The following is a 12,278-nucleotide window of genomic DNA, read 5'->3' on the forward strand; positions in this document are numbered from 1 at the left end:
GCTGTTCGAGAGCTTCTTCCTTGAGTCAACAGTGATGGAAAAGCTTTGTGGCTAATACAAGGGAGCAAGTGAGGAAAAAAAACGCAAACATTAAGGGGAAGAGGGTGCCTGCCTACATGAGCAAGAACTTAATTTGGGCTGTAAATTCTGCCTGTCACCGGACTGCTTCCCGCCTCTCTGCTGTGGCACTGTAGACATTTAAAAAAAACAATCAAAAAAAAAAAAAAAAAAAACCCAAATAACAAATTGGTCTGAAAAGCCCAAGCAGCAGTTCAATCACTAGAGTGGCGCCAGGCATTCCTGATGTGTAATTGGGCTTGTGTTCTTTACATGAGTCAGCAATTTATTGCGTTCCCACAGCTAAGGACTTTCTGCGGCCCCCCCTCTCCGGTCTTCCTCGCCCTCTCGCTCACATATGCACACACACTTCTTTTTAAACTGTTCATGTGTGCACAATGATCCTCATACACTCCTTCGCAAGCTGCTTCACTTTTACTCAAAATATAGTTACATAAACCCATCCAATGCCAGCTGGAAATATTGCTGTCGTAAAGACACACACACACACACACACACACACACTCACTCTTTCTCTCTCCAGTGTGTTATCATCCAATCTTGCAATATAATAGTCGGGGTGTGAACTAATTCTTCAGTCCCATTTGGCCGTGGGTGTAGCAGTCTTAATGACGTGATATAAAAATAACAAAATCAATAATTCTGCCGGCATGTCTCTGTTCCCACCAAAGTAAACAGTTAGAGAGTAATTGAATGAGTGCCTCGCCGACTGAGACAAATGACTCTCATCTGTGACTGATTGTGCTTGCAGCCAGTGCACTCTCCTCTCCTCTCCTCTCCTGCTCTTTTTTTCCTCCTGTCTCTCTCCCATAGCACCAATTTACCGGAGGAGTCGGGGGTGGCGTGGACCCCCTGGTCAGATGGCCTGCAGGGGGTTGTTTCTCTGTTACAGCTCAACAATAGGAACCTTATTGGCCAATTTGAGAGCATTAGAATCGTGTGTGTTTAGCTAATAATTAATTAACAGACATTGAGGTTTTGGAATGACTTAATAACCCCAAATTCCTGAACAAAAAAATTATTTAAGGCTGTGGAGCACATTTATCAATAGGCAATTGTGAAATTAGAAAGCTGTCTGCAGCTTCGCTGCCGCTCTCCATCAGGTTCAACAGTGGCTGAAGTGGCCGCCCACCTCTCTAGCCAAGTGAAACGGCCTTTCAGTAGACATGTTGTGTACCACTACACACCCGTACGAAACAGCATGGTAGGTATTCTGACAAAATGTACCAAGTACATCAACCATATAGCACCGTCCGCCGTGCATGACCCGCGTGTTGGCCTATAGACATAATGTTATATTCACGTATGCGCCATCTTTATAAATTACAGCTAGCAGACAAGCCTTGCCTTGGTGGTCAAAGTAACTTCACTGGTCGTTTTGGACCATTTTAAATGTTCACTGTAGTTAATAGAATGTTTACACACCTCAATATGTTTGTAGGCTGTTGTGTAATTGGTTTTAGACAATCACAGCATGCATTTAAAACTAAATGAACCTTTTAATCTTCTCTAAAAAAATAGAAACATTTGGTCGCGATATGGCCGAGGGGGCAAAAATAGCACCGAAGGAATCGCCGTCTCCGTCCATCAGCTCGCATTGCAGAAATGTAGTACTTAATTACAGATTAAGTCAGAAGTGACTCTACTTTATTCCTAGGTGACTAAAATCATCCAATTTCAGAATTAACAGTAACGAGCGGTGAGAGCCTTGATAGAAATGTATTTAAGTAAAAAGTACCATATTTGCCGTTCAGATGTATTGAAGTGAAAGTCATAAATTCACCCCAAAAATACTGCTCAAGTCTTTGAACAGCACTCAAGTATTTAAAAAAAAAAAAGTTACTAAAGGTTGTGCTCTGGGTGACACACCAACAAAAATGGTAGGTAGTTTCTCTTCTTCAATACAGGGAGTGCAGAATTATTAGGCAAATGAGTATTTTGTCCACATTATCCTCTTCATGCATGTTGTCTTACTGTATAGGGTCGAAAGCCTACTACCAATTAAGCATATTAGGTGATGTGCATCTCTGTAATGAGAAGGGGTGTGGTCTAATGACATCAACACCCTATATCAGGTGTGCATAATTATTAGCCAACTTCCTTTCCTTTGGCAAAATGGGTCAAAAGAAGGACTTGACAGGCTCAGAAAAGTCAAAAATAGTGAGCTATCTTGCAGAGGGATGCAGCACTCTGAAGCGTGATCATCAAACAATCAAGCGTTTCATTCAAAATAGTCAACAGGGTCGCAAGAAGCATGTGGAAAAACCAAGGCGCAAAATAACTGCCCATGAACTGAGAAAAGTCAAGCGTGCAGCTGCCAAGATGCCACTTGCCACCAGTTTGGCCATATTTCAGAGCTGCAACATTACTGGAGTGCCCAAAAGCACAAGGTGTGCAATACTCAGAGACATGGCCAAGGTAAGAAAGGCTGAAAGACGACCACCACTGAACAAGACACACAAGCTGAAACGTCAAGACTGGGCCAAGAAATATCTCTGATTTTTCTAAGGTTTTATGGACTGATGAAATGAGAGTGAGTCTTGATGGGCCAGATGGATGGGCCCGTGGCTGGATTGGTAAAGGGCAGAGAGCTCCAGTCCGACTCAGACGCCAGCAAGGTGGAGGTGGAGTACTGGTTTGGGCTGGTATCATCAATGATGAGCTTGTGGGGCCTTTTCGGGTTGAGGATGGAGTCAAGCTCAATTCCCAGTCCTACTGACAGTTTCTGGAAGACACCTTCTTCAAGCAGTGGTACAGGAAGAAGTCTGCATCCTTCAAGAAAAACATGATTTTCATGCAGGACAATGCTCCATCACACGCGTCCAAGTACTCCACAGCGTGGCTGGCAAGAAAGGGTATAAAAGAAGAAAAACTAATGACATGGCCTCCTTGTTCACCTGATCTGAACCCCATTGAGAACCTATGGTCCATCATCAAATGTGAGATTTACAAGGAGGGAAAACAGTACACCTCTGTGTACAGTGTCTGGGAGGCTGTGGTTGCTGCTGCACGCAATGTTGATGGTGAACAGATCAAAACACTGACAGAATCCATGGATGGCAGGCTTTTGAGTGTCCTTGCAAAGAAAGGTGGCTATATTGGTCGCCGATTTGTTTTTGAATGTCAGAAATGTATATTTGTGAATGTGAAGTTGTTATATTGGTTTCACTGGTAAAAATAAATAATTGAAATGGGTATATTTTTGTTTTTTGTTAAGTTGCCTAATAATTAGTCACAGTAATAGTCACCTGCACCCCTAAAAACAAACTAAAAACTACTTCCAAAAACATTCAGCTTTGATATTAATGAGTTTTTTGGGTTCATTGAGAACATGGTTGTTGTTCAATAATAAAATTATTCCTCAAAAATACAACTTGCCTAATAATTCTGCACTCCCTGTATATAGACAACTACCAAGCTGTTTCTTTCTTGGTTTATCTATTTATGTAAATCCTGAGGACACCTCACCTTTCAAGACCCATGCTTAGCGCGTCAAGCTACACTTTGTGCCAGTAAGACCTTTAAAAAATCTTAGAAAAGATTGGGATTTTATGATTGCTTCTTTTATGAGAAATTACCTTTCTTCTGTCTATTACCACCTTGTTTGATGGCGCTGTACTGTAAATGCACAGTACTTAAATCCTGCCGTGAGTGTTACCTGTCCTCAGTCAAGAAGCAGAATCAGGTCTGCAGGGATCTGATCATATGGACCATCTGTTCAGCTCATTAGCTGAACTATTCGTACAGCAGCACTTTATTTTTGGCCTGTTTTTTTTTTTTTTTTTTTCCCCAAAGTAGAATGCATACATTTAAATATAATTTTGCTCCACGCCACGGCTGGATATCAGCAATCGCCGTGTGCATTAGCAGGAGAAACAAATGAACAGACGGAGAGACGGAATCCGAGCTGGGATGAGGCTTCTCTCCTTATCACCGACTCTGATTGACTTGCGTTCTCATAAAGGTCATGAATGATTCAGCCTGTTTAACCGTCCGCTCTCATTAATAAAGATTTTTATTTTTTTTTTCTATCCCCCTCCTTCTCGGATCTCACACCGTTACTCCTACTTCCTCTCGGGTTCATCTGCTCTGTTGTGCACAGTGATAAACTGCAACATGTTGAGGAAATATAGGTTGTAAAACTCTTAATTGCCAACATCATTACTGCCACTCATCTTTATGAAATTGTCCCCACCTGCATCATGAAAGAGTTTTTTTTTTTTTTTTTTTTTTCCCACACCGTTCTTTTCCCGTTGCCGTGTTTTGATTGAGCATCATTTCGCATTTGTGTGCCGCGCAACTGTGCTCAAATGGAAATGTGTTTATTATTAATTCATTAAAACCATCAAGAGGGCAGCCCCGGCACAGACAACCTGGTCTAAACGTCTCATTTAAAACCATGCCTACCGAATGAATGTTAACAGGTTTGACATGGGTTGGCGTTCACTTAATTTTCCCATGTAAAACGTCCCATTTCCATTGGCAAATTTGATAGGAAAATGTCCGCATGAATTAATCTCAATAAGCAAATGCTATGCCTCCTCATTTCTAGGCAAATAGAGACATTGCATTAAACCTGCTAATGTGCACTGCATCAAAGCTATAGGATCTTTTTAGCACTTAACCTTTACAAGAGAAAACCGTTTGTAAATTGTTATACCCCACCAATTTCACAAAATTTGGGGTGCTTTGTAAAGCAGAATGCAATGATACACAATTAATGCAAATCACAGTTATGTTCACAGTTGAACTTTTTGGTTTTGTGCTTGTAAGACACATCAATTTCAATTATTTCTCAATGGATTGGCTTGTGTGTGTAGATTATAACACATTCTTTACTTTCTCCAAAAATGACTAAATTATAGTTAAAAAAAAGAAAACTGCGTTTATATTATATTTTATACCCAGTTCATACCCACTTTTAACTGATAAAATAATAATATCGGATCCAAAAGTTTTTAATGGTGTGGTCATATTAGGCAAGGAGAATTGCTCCTTCCACCTACTCCACCTTCCACCAATGCTGATCGGAGTTCACATCTTTACTAATTTATTAATATCCCAGGCCTGAGTGTGTTTACGTTATCGGCAGACCTTGAACTTCCTGTCACATTATGAGGGGGAATGCCTGCCTGTGTGGCTTGTCTTGATTTAAACGCGGCAGGTTCTTTGGTAACAATGACTGGTGATCTTGTCACCAAAGTGAAGAAGGTACTACTGCTTCTTCATGTTACAGACACTCCACAGTTGCTGGTTCTGTGTTTTGTGTGCAGTGTTACATTTTCACAGTTCGGCACCCATTAGACAACACTATAAATTTCCATTTTAAAGGAGCAGGCTGTGTCAAGAGTTAAAAAGATGGTGAAGATGCTTAAGATGCTCATTATTGTTATACTGACTTTCGAGCTCTGTTCATGGCCACGGTTGGTAATCACTCCAGACCTGCCAGATGAACTGTGCTCAAGCTGACAGACAAATGTACAACGAACTGTGGACAAGCACAACGTATATTAATAAAGCAAATTGTACTTTGGAGGTCCAAAAAGAGTCAGGGTGGGGCACCAGCCCATCTCAGGGCACACACATACACACACCTACAGAGTCGCCTAGTGTGGATGGCAGAAAGAATCCAGAAACCCCGGATGAAACCCACACCAACTCAGGGTGAGCATGCAAAGGCCGCACACACACGGTCCAATTTAAACTGACTGCCTTAGAAGTGGGAGGCCATATCGCTTAGTGCCACACCACCACACGCCTTCTTTGATTTTTATCCAAGCATAAAAAGACAGAAATGACAGATCAAGATGTTTTCTGTTTTTTTTTTTATGAACTTCAATAAAAGCTTTTGGCAAACAATTTGTCTGTTTCATAACCATGCACACGTGAAACAGTGGAAGTCTGTTTTTCTGTAGTGACCAGCAACCAGGGGAGGTCCTAGCCCATCGAAACCATACTGAAAATAAAATTTGGGGCTTGTGCCTTTCTTGTCCATCTTCCATCATTGTTAATTTTGCACCCCAGTATTAACGATATTATTTAATAGACACTTTAGAGCGCAGATTCGGTTTCTTTTTTTTTTCTGCACAACCCAGGAAAAAGGAATTGTGACATAATGAACTTCGATTGACAATATTATGAAATGTGCTTTATTTGGAAGCAGCCCATCCCCTCCCCTTTAGACAGGTGTGATAGAATTATAGAATTATATTTATGGGTGTGATAGAATTTAGAGTACAGAAAGATGCTGAAGTTAGCTCATTCACAGCTCCTTTTTTGAATTGTCTGCAGTATTTTACATTGACATGTCATCATACATCTATGTGCACATGAGCAAAGTTCCCAGTTCAATTTTACTGTGAAAAATGTTTTGAGTAGTAGTTGATATTTTTACCCATCCTATTTTACCCTAAACAAGTGCATTTTCAGGAGCCCAGAGATTTTGTTGTAAAAAAATTCCATTCATCAATCCAATATACAGTTCCCATGTGAAATGTTCAGTGAAAATAGTGTTGGACCAGACAGGTAAAACTTTTGAGAGGGCACAAAGATCATCACCATATGCAAATTATGCAACAGATTTCCTGGCTCTAAACCTTACTGAAATACAAGTATTGCAGCCTGCTGAGCAGGATTGAAGGTGGAACTGACGGTTCGAATAAGGAGCTGCTTTTTTACTTTGTGAGCTGGTTATTAGATGCCGCTCCAGCCAGCCCCCACAATGCAACAGGTACACCTTGCAAAATGAGGGCGCTCTTACTTCCCATAAATAAGGAATAAAAAAAAACGATCAGTGGCCATGCAATCATGATGTCAGGGCAGCATGGGTGCACGCATGTGCAAAAAAAAATTGCAGATGCCCATGTTGCCCATAGCAAAAACTGCCACTGCCAGCAACAACTTTAAAATCTGTGCATTACAATAGGGGTTGGCTGCTTTCGGGGGAAATACTGCTCCCTATGTGTTGGGGTTAACTAATTAAGTCTTACCAATGTAATTAGTTATTCCTAAAGAATGCTTGGTTTTGTGATGCTGCAGCCTGCTTTGCACCAACTTGTTCAGCACCAGCCACGCCCCCTAAGCACGCATCATCTGTGCACACCTCGGTCATGAACTGGTTAAAAGGCGCATATTCAGCAAATGTCACTTTCATACAGGTTTGTGCAGATCAAGTCACATTGAGGAAGGTTTCTGCCAGACAAATACAAGAGAGAAGCTGCTAAAATGCCGTTTGGAGCATCCTCAGGCTTAAGATCTATGAGGGTGGGAGGCAGCTCACATCCAAACAGCAGCTCTAGGAGGCTATTCTGACGTTCGGCAAAGAAATTCAAGCACAAACTCACAAGTTCAATGGATGCTATAATAGTGATTTTAATTTCATTTATGGCATTTATCAGTCACCCTTATCCAGAGTGGATAGAATCAGTAGTTACAGGGACAAGGGTCCCCTTGTAGCAACTCAGGGTGAAGAGTCTTGCTCAAGGACACAATGGTAGTAAGCGTGGTTTGAACCTGGGTCTTCTGGTTCAGAGTCGAGTGTGTTACCCACTATGACCACCCAATATTAAAATGTAACTTGGCCTGTTAAGATTGTTTTTTTTATTTCTGTAAATATTACCTCACACTTCTGCAAAATTAACCAATAGCCATTTTAAGTTCTTAACAACCTGTAAAATGTTTTGAAACATAATTTAGAACAGTGTATTTTGAGTTTTTTTTATTAAAAAATACTGTTCATCATTTAGAGGTTTGTTCAGTGGCATTCAAATTATAATGGTTGATTAGTTACGCTTACTGTCATTTGCATTTATGAGAATTTTTTATGAGAATCTGAGAAAAAAAAAACTTGCATAATAATTTGGTATGTGATCTAGTATACACATACACATCAGAAACGCCCTTTGAGTGTCACTCCACATCCCCGCATCCTCCGGACTTTTCTTCGTTTAAAAAAAACTCCTTTGCGTAGATTTTGGGAAATGAACTCCCAAAAACTGGCACCTACTCCCTCTGATTCCCTACGTGTTACAGATACTCCATGAGAGTTGAGTCTTCAAAAAGCTTTGCCAGAGCACCTACAATCTGGCAGGAATAAGGGAAAGAGGCGAGTGGAAAACTATACCTGGTCATGCCCTATGGCCTCTGTAATGTTCCTGCATTTTTAGGGGTTTATGCACAGAGGGCACAGAGGAATTAGGAAGTGCTTCACCGATGCCCTCGTGCTGAATGGGCCAGACCTAACCAAGTTTACCAAGTTATTCGGAATGGAGGTGGATGCGCGTGACACTGGCGTGGTCTTGATACTATCCCAGCAATTAAGTTATCCTTCCTAAATGTTCCCCTGGGCCTTTTTTTACAAAGAAGCTGACACCAGTCACCATGAGCAAAATGATCACACTGCCGTAAAAACCGCCTCCACCACCTGGTGGACAGTGCTGCGTCTGAGCTGAGGACATCCTGGATGACGACAGGCTTTGGGAGTTATATCCGGGACACCCGCATCATCCCGCTCCTCGTCCCATTGGTCTTTGACACTGTCGAGAGTCTTGCCTCAGGAGGGGGGTACTGACATGCAGAGGAAACTGTACGAATGCACTGTGGAACAATTTCATTAAACATTGTGCATATTGCAATATATACAGTACATTACATTCTGTCCCGGTACTAAGGTGGGCGTGTCTGAGACCTGTTCTGTTTTACTCCATTACTCTTGCACAGTCTTGATTTTAACTGAACACTACATGTAATCTTTCTCCGGTGGAAGGTCTGCATTACATCTGTCAACCTCACAGGGCAGCAGCTGACAGATGATGGCCTCTGTTTTATGTCATTGAAATGTCAGCATGCTGCTGTGTTTTTGTTAAATGAATATTCAGTGAATTCCAGTCTGGAATGTGGACCTGTGAAATTTGAAGCGTGTCCTGCCATTCGTTTCTTTTTCCGTTTTCCTCACCTTGCCCTTCAAATGCATCCTAATTGCTTTCAGAAAGGTCCACTAATTGCATTATTAATCAGGTGATTGCTTAGATCCAGTGGCTATATAGGAACACCCCCCTGCCCCTTCCGCCAGGATATTGATTGTAATTAATATCCCTGAGAGTCACATGATCAGAAGTTTACCACGGCTGTGTTAATTAATAATGCAAACGGACATTTAAGCAGTTTAGAGCACCCTCGCTGTGCAGTCGGTAGTGCCACTTCCCCTGAGACCTGCCGAGCTGCGGTTAAAAGTGGGCTAATCTCTGCGGCTAATGTCCCTTTTGTTCCTGCGCTGATTTTCCCAAGCATAAGCATTCACTGTCTCTTATTCAGTGCCGCCGTCTCCACTGCCATTAATCGCATTAACATACTGTGACAGAAATGACCAGAGTAATCATAAGGCTCTGTCCATTATTTATAACTTCATGTAATGAGAGTAACTTGCTCCTGCTATAAAAATCTGGAAAAATGAACATCATCAATAACCGGAGAGTGTCTATGTGTGTTATGACAAAGGCCGACGGATCTTTCTGGATTTTTCTGTCTGAAATCCATTCTGTTTTTTTTTTTTTAAGTAATAAGCTGCATGCTCCTGATATCACAGAGGATTTAAAAAGTTAAAAAACACCAACATCATATTGAGTGTGTGAGCTGACGCACAGTGAACGCGCTCACGATGAAATGACTTTATTATTTATGGAGGTTTTATTTTGTAATTTTGCTGGTGTTATCAGAAGTAGACATTCTATGAATATTCTATGAGCGCCATAAAGTATGTTTGTGTACGTGTCGTGTAACGGCTTTGCGCTTTAGGCCTGAAGTGGGTTTTATATTCATATGTGATTTGTGTGCATGTGTATGGAGAATCTTGCCAGATGTGATGTTAATTAAATACCCAAAATCCTCAGGGGCAGACTGACATCATTCACACCTGCCATCCTGAACACCTATGGTTGAGTGGACCTGGTGAGTGTGTGTGTGTGTGTGTGTGTGTGTGTGTGTGTGTGTGTGTGTGTGTGTGAGTGAATGATCACCTCCTTGCTGACTCTCCTGTTCAGTGTAGACTGAGATTTTTCAAAGGTGTGTAAATAATGCGTAAGCAGTATGCAATTGAATTGCTGTACACTCCGCACAACCACATTATTGACACGTACACGGTGTGGGGGGGGTCACGGTTGATCCTATGTTCACCGGGCATGAGAGAGCCTTGGCTGTCTTATGCCCCGAGGAGGTGCTGAGCTGGGCACTTGCTGTGCAACTTCTGATGATTATGGAGGTATAATCGGTGTTGGAGGTATAATCAGTGCTCTTTTTTTTTTTTATCGCACCAGCCGGTTAAATGCCGGTGCCTGGGGCAGCAGGTTGACCCAGGTGAACACAAGACGAAATGTTCCGCACATCCACATTGTTACTGGTCTAGGTTACATTTTAAATGCCTTACAACATGAATAATATTAAAATGCCTTGTTATATAGATACTGAATAAATTGGGGGCTGCGGCAACATACTTTTTTTTCAGTTATGTGTATAAACCAAAAGGACTTGACAAACTTGAATTAGGATGAAATAGGATGGTTCAAGCCACAGCAGCATTCGTTTTAGATCATATTTATGTAGAAATATGGCAAGTACTGATGCATTCACAAACCTTCATTTGCCATTGTCACTGGCATTCTAATCCGGAGCTACTTATCATTTTACTGTTCGTCACCCTGCTGCAGTCTAAGGATTGAATACAGTGCTCATTGGCCCAGCCGATCGTGTTGTCATGGTGTTGTTGTTGCTCTGGTTTTGCCATAGTTGCAGTAGCTTTCAACCCCAGACTATTCTATGCCGCTCCAAGCCCATATTTATGGAAATCATATGTTGGATGAAAGGACCCAAAATGGACTTGCCCGGGCAATTTCGCACATCTCATGTTTGCATTTCTCCAGCTCCTGCTGTCATTTGGAAGATGTTTTTCCACTACTGATGTTTCAGCTCAGCGCTTTGCATTTTACTTCGGGCTCCGGACTCCAATATGACCGTCTGATTAGACTATCGGCTTTGACTGGATTCATTCACTCATTCAGTTATTTCTTTATTTCGTCTCTCCTGCCGCCTCAGATGATGCCCAGAAAAATGTCTGAAAATTGAGGTTTCGTCAGGTGATTACACATTTGGCAGTCTCCGAAGTGTGAAGGCTTTTCAGGATGATTGTGGCACGTCAATACTTAATGAAGATCCAGACGAAGGCGACCTCAATCTTTCACTCATCTTTATGCCGGGTGATCCCCCCCTTCCCCCTCCACACACACACACACTTTTCATTCATCTTGTTTTTCATCGCAAATAAAACCACCACAGATGCCAGTCACCAGTACGTCTCTCGGTTCAGTATTTTGTGAATAGCAGGTACGGTTGTTGAACGGGGGATGGATCTAACTAATTTATCCAGGACCTCGGAGGGCATAGATGCCTTCCTCCATCCGTCAAAGTTCCCATAAAGCCCTGTTCTTTCTTTGAGTCTCTCCTGAACTCGCCGTCTTCTCCTGTTCTCCCCCCTCTCTGGTGTGCTGCTTTTTGCTTACAGGTCTGACAGGAAGGCAGAAGATTTCGTAGGAAGATGTGACCCTCAGCTGGTTTACAGCCGCACAGACTAATATGAGCGAGCAGGGAACAGGAGATGGAACTGAGGGGGATGTAGAGGGTGTAGAGCTGGAAAAAGGGAGAAAGCGCTGTCACGCCGCGGAGATGCTGCCGCCGTCTGACTAATAAAGCCCCGGAGAAGATCTGTGAGTGACATGTCACCCCGTTCCAGCCACAACATGCAGCATCCCTAACACACACACACACACACACACACACACACACACACACACACACACACACAAATAGAGGTGAAAACGTGACTCTTCCTTTTTTCAACACACACACTCACACACACACACACATGACCTGTCTGACACGGTGATGGTGAGTGACAGTGGGTTGATGGGAAATATAATAAAGCCTGACCTCTGGCGTAGTCTTTCATATTCGCTGAGTGAACAGGTTGGAAATCTCCATAGAAACGGCAGGCCTCCCACTCTTCAGCTGGACTTTGTGTGCAGAGACGGCCTGAAGTGGACTACCGTGCTTTATAAGAGGGAGGCGAGTGTGTGTGTGTGTGTGTGTGTGTACCGGTATATTAGCTGATTCCTTACAGTTGTTCTGATCTGTTTTGTATTTTCTGGTCAGGG

Source organism: Denticeps clupeoides, chromosome 7 (assembly GCF_900700375.1).
Source record: "Denticeps clupeoides chromosome 7, fDenClu1.1, whole genome shotgun sequence".
In the NCBI taxonomy this organism is placed as follows: Eukaryota; Metazoa; Chordata; class Actinopteri; order Clupeiformes; family Denticipitidae; genus Denticeps; species Denticeps clupeoides.